This window comes from Magnolia sinica, chromosome 4 (assembly GCF_029962835.1).
Source record: "Magnolia sinica isolate HGM2019 chromosome 4, MsV1, whole genome shotgun sequence".
Lineage (NCBI taxonomy): Eukaryota > Viridiplantae > Streptophyta > Magnoliopsida > Magnoliales > Magnoliaceae > Magnolia > Magnolia sinica.
In genome coordinates, this window is record NC_080576.1 from 15,006,241 (window position 1) to 15,016,500 (window position 10,260).

Sequence of the window (10,260 nt, forward strand, 5' to 3'; positions counted from 1 at the left end):
CAAACAAGCGTCTCCCCTTTTTCTAGCAACTGAAGGGTCACAAGAAAGCCGAGTGGACCCCTAAATGTGAGCAGGCGTTCCAATAGTTGAAGCAATACCTGGGTTCGTCTCCCTTGCTGTCGAAGCCGGAAGAGGGCGAGCCCCTACTCTTGTACCTAGTGGTCTCTTCCCTGGTTGTCAGCTCTGCACTCATTAGGGAGGTAGGAGGCAAGCAGTATCCTGTCTACTACATAAGTAAAGCAATGGTACCCGCCGAGACCAGGTACTCGAGCATGAAGAAACTAGCACTCAGCTTGGTCTTCTCAGCACGGAGGCTGCGCCCATACTTCCAAGCACACGCCATTGTTGTCCTGACCGACTCCCCCTCAAGCAAGTCCTTCAAAAGCTAGACGTCTCAAGCCGACTGACAAAATGGGCGATAGAACTCGGGGAGTTCGACATCGAATATCATATAAGGACCGCAATCAAAGGTCAGGCTGTGGCTGACTTCATAGCTGAGTTTACCATTCCGAGTGCAGACACTGAAGCAGAAGCAGCTCTTGAGACCCCACCTGTTCCACCACCTATCAAGGATATGGAGTCGGAGCAGAGGTGGGTCATTTATGTTGACGGGTTATCCAATGCCAAGCGCGCCAGGGCAGGAATTGTCCTGGTCGCTCCCGATTCTACGACTGTACAGTATGTCATCAGGCTTGGTTTCAGAGCTTCTAATAACGAAGCAGAGTACGAGGTCCTATTGGCAGAACTCAGACTGGCAACCAGTTTGGGGGTTCAGTCCCTTGAAGTATGGTGTGATTCTCAACTTGTGGTGAACCATATCTCCATCGAGTATGAAGCTAAGGAAACTAGGATGGTGGCCTATTTGGCCGATGCCAGAAAATTAATAGAAAGGTTCTGGAGCTGCATCATCAACTAGATTCTGAGGGCAAGAATTCTTGAGCCGATGCCTTTACAAGGTTAGCCTCGGCCACGAAAGGAAAGATTCCTCAGATTATCCTCATGGAATTCATGGAGAGCCCAATCATCGACCGAACGGATTAGGAAATGGTCAATCCGATGAAAACTACCCCAAGTTGGATGGACCCGATCTACAACTACCTTGTATCTGGTGAGGTTCCCCAGGATAGATTGGAGGCCCGACGCCTGAAGATTAGAGCTGCCCGATATATTGTCTTGGATGAGATCTTATACAAGAAGGGGCACTCACAGCCCTACCTCAGATGCCTCCGATCCGAGGAAGCGGACTATGTGATAGGTGAGATTCATGAAGGCATCTATGGAAATCATTCAGGTGGCCGAGCCTTAACTCTAAAAATACTCCACTAAGGGTACTTCTGGTCGACCATTCGAGAAGACTCGAAAGATTACGTCCGAAGATACAACAAGTGTCAGAGGTTCCCGCTATACTGAGGCAACCTGCAGAAGAAATGACCCCCATGAGCGGGCCGTGACCGTTCGCTCAGTGGGGTATCAACATCATCAGACCTCTGCCCCATAGGAAAAGGACAAGTGAAGTTCGCTATTGTCGCGGCGACTACTTTACTAAATGGGCCGAAGCCTAACCCGTAGCTAAGATCATCGAATAGAAAGTAATCGACTTCGTCTGGAAGAACATCATCTGCCGGTTCGGAATCCCGCGCACCATCGTTTCTAACAATGACAATCAGTTTGACAATGATAAGTTCTGAGGCATGTGCAGGGGGCTCGACATCTCGAACACTTAATTCCTCACCTCGGTATCCGCAGTCCAACGAACAATTGGAAGCCATGAACAAGGTCATCAAGCACTATCTTAAGACAAAGTTTGAAAAAGTGAAAGACAACTGGGCAGAGGAACTCCTATTCGTCCTTTGGGCTTATAGGATTATAGCTCGGTTGTCTACTAGGGAGACCCCCTTTTCGCTATCCTACGGCTTGGAGGCGATCGTCCCAGTTGAGATCGGTCTCCCAATGGCTCGGGTCAGAAGCTACCAGGAGGATCAAAACGCAGAGCAGATTATAGCAATCCTCGACTTGCTCGAGGAAGCCAGAGATGTCGCCAGACTCCGAGTCACTGCTAGGCACCATCAAGTGGCACGATTCTACAACTCAAGAGTCAAGACAAGGCGGTTCCGACCAGGGGACTTTGTCCTCCGCCGCGTCTTCTAAAATACAGCAGAGCCGGGGGCTGGGACACTCGGGCCCAACTGGGAAGGGTCTTACCGTGTGGTCAAATCGACCCAGCCAGCTCCTCCACCCCTGGAATGCCGAACACTTAAAGATTTACTATCTGTAAGAATCTACTAGCCACTGAAAGCCCTCAATAAATGTACCTCTCGGAGCGACAAGCCTGTTAAGGCCTTTAATAAAAGTTCATCCTTTTCTACATTGTCTACTTATGCAATCTATAAACGGAAAAAGTTACATCTTATAAGCAGAGGCTAACTTAACGAACTGATCCCCTTAAAGAAGGGGTCGAAACGTTAAATCCATGAAATCCACTAATGGATCCCCTCATACGCAGGGGAAAAGTTCATAGATGACCTACCCCTTTGAAAAAGCGGTCGACTCATCACACAATGATAAATCTATGAAAATGACCAAGGGGTGCGCGTAATTCGTGGGGGGTTGGCCTCTCAAGGGGTCGATTCTTAAACATTAACATCAATGAATCATCACAGCAATCAGCACATGAGAATATGCCCCCTACCAAGAGGTTAAAAGATCATTCATTCAAAAAATTTATCATCAAAAAATTATCTATGTTATAAAAAAATACAATACAAGTCTCACTCCCTCCGAGTAGAGGGACCAGCCACCGAGCTGGGGGGCTGAACATCAAGGGCGGCCTTTGTGATAGGAGGGACACTCTCAAGCTCATCTGTTGCTACCGGTTCAGCATCCTTAGCCTCGTCTGCAGTGAGAGCGTCAAGGTCGATGGTCGGATGAAGTTTTCGGACCTCAACAAGGGAAGCATCGAAGCCGTGTTATAGCCAAAGTAATACAGTTTGTCCAGCTCCTTGTCCCTCTCAGCTGACCCCTTGTATTCAGCTACGGCCGCGGCAGCCTGCGAGGCCGCTCGAGCCTCGAGCTCTTCCTGTAGGGTCGCCCAGTCTACAAATGTCGCAACCTTGAGGACGATCCGCTGTTGGGCCAACCGGCCCGCAATCAACCATTGCTCCGTCTTGAGTCTCTCCTTCGCCACCTCGAGCCCCGACTTGGCCTCCACGACCCTAAACTCCAAGTCCTTGTTAGCCCCGCGCAGACGCTTGACTTCTGGGTTAGCCACATCCAAGCGAGCTTGGAGTTGTTGACCTCGCCCTGGGGCGCTAGATCCCTTGCTCGACCCTCCGCAGTAGCCCTTCTTAGCTCCTCTTGCTCCACAGCCGAAGCCTCCAACAGTTTCTCCAGCTCGGCCCTCTGTGCTTCGAGTTCGGCCCTCCATGCCTCTTGCTCTGCCTTCTTCACCACAAACTCGGCTTTCAACGTCTCGAGTCGTTCCATCTCCTTCAACCTCTCCTTCACCTCCACCATTATTGGCAGCGACTGGTAACAGATTGCTGCGTAATCATTCATGAAGTTGACGTGGTGTCGGGAGAGTGTGTCGGCTATCTTCGCCTCTGGTACATGCTTGGTTACCCATGGGTTCAGCAAAGCTATGTGATAACCGGGAGGCAAAGTCTCTGGAGTAGGCTCGGAAGTTCCTTTGACCCCATTGACCATGGAAGCTTGGGCAGCAGCCTCAGGCGTGGTGGTATATCTGACAAAGGCGTCGGTTCGCCCGGCTAAGAGCTCAGCCTCAGCGGCAGGGTGGTGAGCTACGGATAGTGCAGGGACGACAGTGTCAGGAGTCTCCCCGACTACCTCCCTCTCCACCCCGGGAGGGCCCACAACCGCTGAAGGCGGAACCTCGGGGGCTTGCTCCTTTGCAGACGGCGTCAAGATGGTGATAGGCTCGACTCCAACAGGGGCCTCGGGGGCTCGTGCTTCAAGGGCAGGGGTCGGGGCAGCGATGGGAACGGCTTCAGATGGGGCCATGACGGGCACGACTTTGGCTGAGAAGGTCATGGCTGCAACCGAAAAAGGTCTGGTTCCGAGAGTAGAGGTCATGACCGCAGCCAGAGTAGGTTCAGCCTCGAAAATCTTCCTCTTCTTTGGCGTCACCTTCGTCCTTGGCTTAGATGAGAGGACTACGTCCATCGAAGGGCACGATACAATCGACCTCTTCCTCTTCGAGCCGCCTGCCTCCATTCCTATCCAAAAGAGGGAATCAGCCCAAGTATAATCTACTGAATGTTAACAAACAAATTTTCAAAGATTCTTACCTCGCTTACCCAAAGCGAAGAGAGCGGGCTGGATCTTACAGAAGCCAGACGACACCAAGTTCTCCCCGGTGATGAGTTCAAACCAGATGCGCTGGTCCTCGGGGAGCAATCTAGCTCGGGCGACCTGTTGCTTTTGAAGAGCAGAGAGGTCTGGGGCCCCCTTCGGTTGAGCTATAAACAGAAGTAGAGCTTAGAGTTAAAATATGAAAGGATGGATCAAGTGTACAGTATGACTAAAAGAAGTGTCCGACCTGGGTTGGCAAACTTAGTAGGGACTCGGACCTGCAATCCGCCCAATTCAGAGGCAGGGGTCTCCCATTCCCCCAAGGCCTAAAACCACTTCCATTTCCAGTCCTTATTAGAAGTGGGAAGTTAGGTTACCAGACCCGGGACGCATGGAGGCCTAGCCGAGAAGTACCACCAGGCCTTATTTGACCTATTATATTTGGCCCTGTACAAAAACAGGAACTCATCCGGCGTCACCCTCTGACTCCCCGCCCGATGCCAGAGAATAAAGGTGGAGGCGAGGATCCTCCAGGAGTTCGAAACTCGTTGCCTTGGCGCTATTCCCAGCTGTGTGGTCAGCTCGCGCAAGAATGGATGAATGAGGAATTGAACCCCGCATTGAAGGGCACAGATGAAGATAACAATCTCCCCCTCAGCTAGAGAGCCTGCTTGGTCCGTGGGGGCAAGGACTCGGATGTGCACCGAGTCAGAACTTTGATAGTCTTTGCGGAGCTAGGCCATCTAGGACTCGACCAAGATCGAGCCCCCAGGGACTAACGGTTTCGACCTACCTCCCGAGGGGCCTGCCTTTAACTGCTCTGGGGGATCTCTGAGAGCCCTCTTCGGTAGGGCTGGGCATCGGACCTAGTCGGATCGGATTCTGTCCAATCTGACCCTAATCGAAATTTGCAGAGCCTCACCTGAACTCGACCAGATCCGATATCAGATTTGAGTTATCTAATTCGAACAGATCCGAATCCCTATTAGTTTGAACCAATCCGATTTCGACTCGGTCAGGAAAACTAGTCGGATCGGATTGGGCGAGGTTCGATCGTTCATTTTTTCAACGGTGTAGAAATCTTTATTCTCACTATTTCTTATGGTGTGATCTACTTGATTACTAGATATATTTAAAATTTAGCATCAACTCCTTAAATGATCTGAAAAAACTGATAGACGGAGTGGATAAACCAAAAAAAAATTTAAAACGGTCCCATGTAGTTTACCCAATAGGATAAGATATTTCACGGCGAAAGCTTCCTGAAGAAGCTTCATATTAAGGGAAGCGGATTGCGTAGTTAGTACAGCAAGCGTACTGAGTAAACTTAGTGGGCTCCAGTGACATTCCTGCATTATATCCACTCCGTCCATATCTTTTGAAGAATAATTTTAAGGCATATTCTAAAAATGGAGTATAATCCAAACCTCAAATGGACCACATCGCCGGAAACAGTGTGAATTAAACATTTATCGTTAAAAAATTTTTGGGGACAACATAGGGTTTAGATCAAGTTGATATATGTTTTTTCCCTTCATCCATGTCTTTGTGATCTTATGAACAGGTTGGATGACAAATAAACATCATTGAGGGCCTTAAAAAAATTTCAACGGTTGAAATCAATATTGCCACTTTTTCCAGTGGTATGGTCCAGTTGAGCTTTGTATATGCATCAATTTTGGGTTGAACCCATAAAATGATCTGGCAAAACGAATGGACGGCGTGGATGAACCACATGCATTTGCAGTGGGCCCAACTGAGTTTACTCAGTACGATAGGAGTGTACGAGTATCACAGTACGCAAAGCAAAGCAAAAGTACACTACTGCCTATGGTCTTATAGCTCACGCCAGCTATACACCTGCTTTAGGTACGTGTCGTGCGAAGACGAGCACTGACGGTCCTTGAGCTCTGTGTTGTACGAACGGTTCAAAGGAGATCAAAGTTACATGGCCCCACAGTGATGTATTTATTAGATCTATATCGTTCATCTATTTTTAGAAATTATTTTAGAGCATTATGCAAAAAAAAATGAATCAGATCCAAAGATCATCTGGACCACACCATAAATAGCAGTGGAGATGATGATTTTCACCGTTACACAATTTGTAGGCCCACCATAATGTTTATTTTCCATCCAATCTGTTCATAAGGTCACAGAGACCTGAATGATGTGGAAAAACAAAATTCATGTTGATCCAAAACTTCTGTGAACCCAACAAGGATTTTAATGGTAAACGTTCAATCCCCTACTGCCTTCCGTAGTGTGGTCCACTTAATAGTTAATCTATCATATTTTTATCTCAAGCCTTAATAAGATTTTGCCAAATGGATGGACGGTTTGGATATAACACATACCTCGTGATTAAACCCACAATTTAATAAGACAGTCCGCTTCTGTCTCTGGGCATGACCGTCATGCCGCCTGTAAACACTCCGCTTCTGTCTTTGGCCTGACCGTCACGCCGCCTGTAAACAACCGACCTTCTTCGATCAATGTCCGCTGCATCGGCCTTTCTCTTTCTCTCTTAAGTACACAGCTATCTACCAGAAAATCTCCGAAACTCAACGGCACGAAAAAAGTTATTTGATCAGGATATTTAACTAGTTTTTTTCTTGCTTTCTTCTTCAACAGAAAGGGAGAGAGAGGGATAAACAGAGATAAAAGAGATAGAGAGAGATGGAGTTGGGGGCTCAAGTACATATTGGGCGGGATTTTTCGGCGCTAAACAAAAAACAAAAGATATGGGGATATTTTGTAAAATAGAGGGATATTTACATCCCGGGTCGGACCATTTCGGTCCGGGTTTCGGATCGGTTTTGTCCGGATACACCACTATTCGAATCCGACCTAAAAAATGATCGGATCTGGATGGACAGACTCGATCAGGGCCGATCTAGGCCGTCGGTTCTGTTCGGAACGGTACCGAGTCGGGTCGAGTTGGGTCGGATCCACCGGATCGGGTCCAACATGCCCACCTCTACTCTTCGGTCTCTTGCCTCGGCTTTTGACCCTCTGACTCTCGGTTCTCTGGGCCGGGACCGAAGTGCCAAGGGGTACGACTTCAAAAGGGCCTTCGAACTCTCCAAGTCCTGATGAGGTGGTCTCTGGCTCGGAGTCTAAACTTACTCCTCGAACCTCTTCTACTTCGTCAGAGTTGCTCGACATGATATAAAGAAAAATGCTTTAAAGTGATGGAAGACTTACAGCGTTGCAGGCGATTTCCTCCAGCAGAAATTTTCTTAATACCGACGGCTTCCTCCAAGCAAGATCTTTTCTCCGATGGTCGGAAACCTTTTTATCCAACGATGAAAATTCTTTTTCTGGCAGAAGGCGATTTCCAGCGGAGGGTGATTTCCTACAGAGGGCGATTTTCGACAGAGGGCAATTCGAAAGGAAAGAACAAAGAAAATGAGAAGTGAGAGCGCGAGAAGTGTGAGAGTGGGAATGGAAGGGGTTTATATAACCGCCTCATTACTCGGTGTCATCATTGCAAATGCCCGTTCCCGAAGCCAAGGTGACTCGGCACTAGCACCAAGGGACACGTGGAAGAAAGCTATACGTCCGAACCCACGCTTTGAGGTCGGAGTCGTCTCAGCATTTAATGCCATTAATGGTGCAAGCGACTCCTCACCCCTCCGCAGACACGTGGTGCTTTACTCCACCGATTGCGAATCGTAACCGTCGCCACGTGTCGTTCGCCAAAGGGATAAAAGTTGAAGGGTTGCGGCTACCGTATAGCACGCGAGATTTGAGGCATATGTATCGCATTAATTGCGCCCCGATCATCCCAATCGACATCATGAGCAGGGATACAAAGGCGTTGTCTCATTTCTCCATGTATTTACTCTTTTGAGTCCGAGCTTGGACTACAAGAGTAGGGGGCTTCTGTTGTGGGGAAATTCAACTCAACAAGTCAAGCCAGCAACGGACCTCGGAGCTCGGAGGGGAGACCTCGGAAATGTATGAAGGATAAGAGGGGACGAGTCCACTCTCGGCCCATCTCGGCTCCGAGCTGCCATCGTTTAAGAACTCAACAAAACGGTCAATTTACGTACCAGTCTTAGTCGAAGGCTTGGAACCGAGGCCATCTTAGTCCGAGGCTCAGAGCCGAAGCAAAGGGTATTTGACTAGTCCCGACTACTAGTATTCGGCCTCGGCTTGGATGACGCCGAGGCTGAAGCCAGATGTGGATATTCCGAGTGTCGAACCACAAGTATAAATAATCGGGGACCCCATTGCTACAGGTACGCAATATCTCGCACCATCTCTCTACTTTCGACTTAGACCCAGATTCCCTAGCCTGACTTAGGCATCGGAGGGTCCCTCGGCTGAGCCAGGGTCTCCTTTGCTCACCCCTTTATGTAGGACCAGGGTTCATTGGAAGGTTTGCGAAGAGTGGTCCAGACTTTGACCTCAACATTACATATTTTAATAAGCTTATTATAATTATTTTGTCAAAGATCATGCACGCGCGTGCACACACACATATATATAGAGTAAATTATAATATTAAAGCTAATTTTGGATATAACGTGTTTTTTGGTGAATATATTACAAAATTCATATGCATTTCAATTCTTCCACTTCACTCTTATCCAAATAAAATATGTAGATATCAAATGCATATGGTTTACTCCTCTTTAAAGAGAGTCGTTTATGACCAAGTCATTTCCATTTCCCATTTACGTCAAGCTCTCCAACGAGTCCTTACAACGTTTATCTAATTTTTTACTTCTTCCTCTTTCTCTTTGTTTTTGGTTGTTTGTATTGGGCGTTCATCTAGTTACCTGTGAGTGGGCCAAGCATGTATCGATCGGGCGATCTAACCATCTCATAAGCGACCTCCAAAGCAACGGATGGTAGACGAAACTGTTTGACAGGCGACAACCGGAACGGCACAGTTGAGAAAAGTAAGGGATAGGACAATAAGTCGGCGTGACTTTTGAGTAACGAGCCATCCATGAGAGGATGGGAGCGGATTGGATACGGACAAGGTCAGTAGCTAAATCAGTGCTGAAGTGACGTCACTAAGCTCTGTGGACCCCACCATGATGCATGTGTTGTATCCATACCGTCCAACCATTTTTAGAGATCATTTTATGGCATTATAAAGAGAATGAGATAGATCTAAAGTTCAAATGGACCCCACCATAGAAAATAGTGGCGACAGTGACATCCACCGTTCAAAACTTCTTAGGGGCCACATTAGTTTTAGATGAAGCTGATATTTTTGTTTTCACTTAATCTATCTCTATGTTAACTTATGAATAGGATAGATCTCAAAAATACATTACTGTGGGCCCTATAAATGTTTCAAAGGTTGGGTGTGACGGCTCCCTCTGTGGTGGGTCCACTTGAAATTTAGATTTATCTCATATTCTCTTTGTAATGCTATAAAAACGATCTCTACAAATGGTTGGAAGGTATGGATACAACACATGCATCATGGTGGGTCCACAGAGCTTGGTGACGTCACTTCAGTAGCGATTTGGCTACTGACCTTGTCAGTATCCAATCCGCGCCCTGAGAGGATACGGTAGGTGGACGGTCCAGATTTCTTCGTCACTTTGAAACGTGTCCTGACGGCTGATGGGTGAAGCACGTTCCCGCTCTACCCGCTCCGCAATTCAGCAATGGATACTTTGATGCACACGCACTCGAATTTTCCACGTGGCACACCTAAAATCAAGTGAAACCGCCCTCTTTTTTCTTTTTTAGTGGAAGTAGGTTACGTTATTGATAGAACAATTCTACCTTCAGATCAATGGGATTTTCTTTGTTGAATTTGAACCGTTCACTGTTTTTGGATGCTTACCAATCAACGTTTAGAAACCAAATCAGTGTAATTTTGGTTCTAAGAGCCGGATGGAACAGAATCCATCATTTATACGGTTTAAAGTTATTTAACGATATGCCACATAAGCAATTTCTTAATGCCCGTGTATCAAC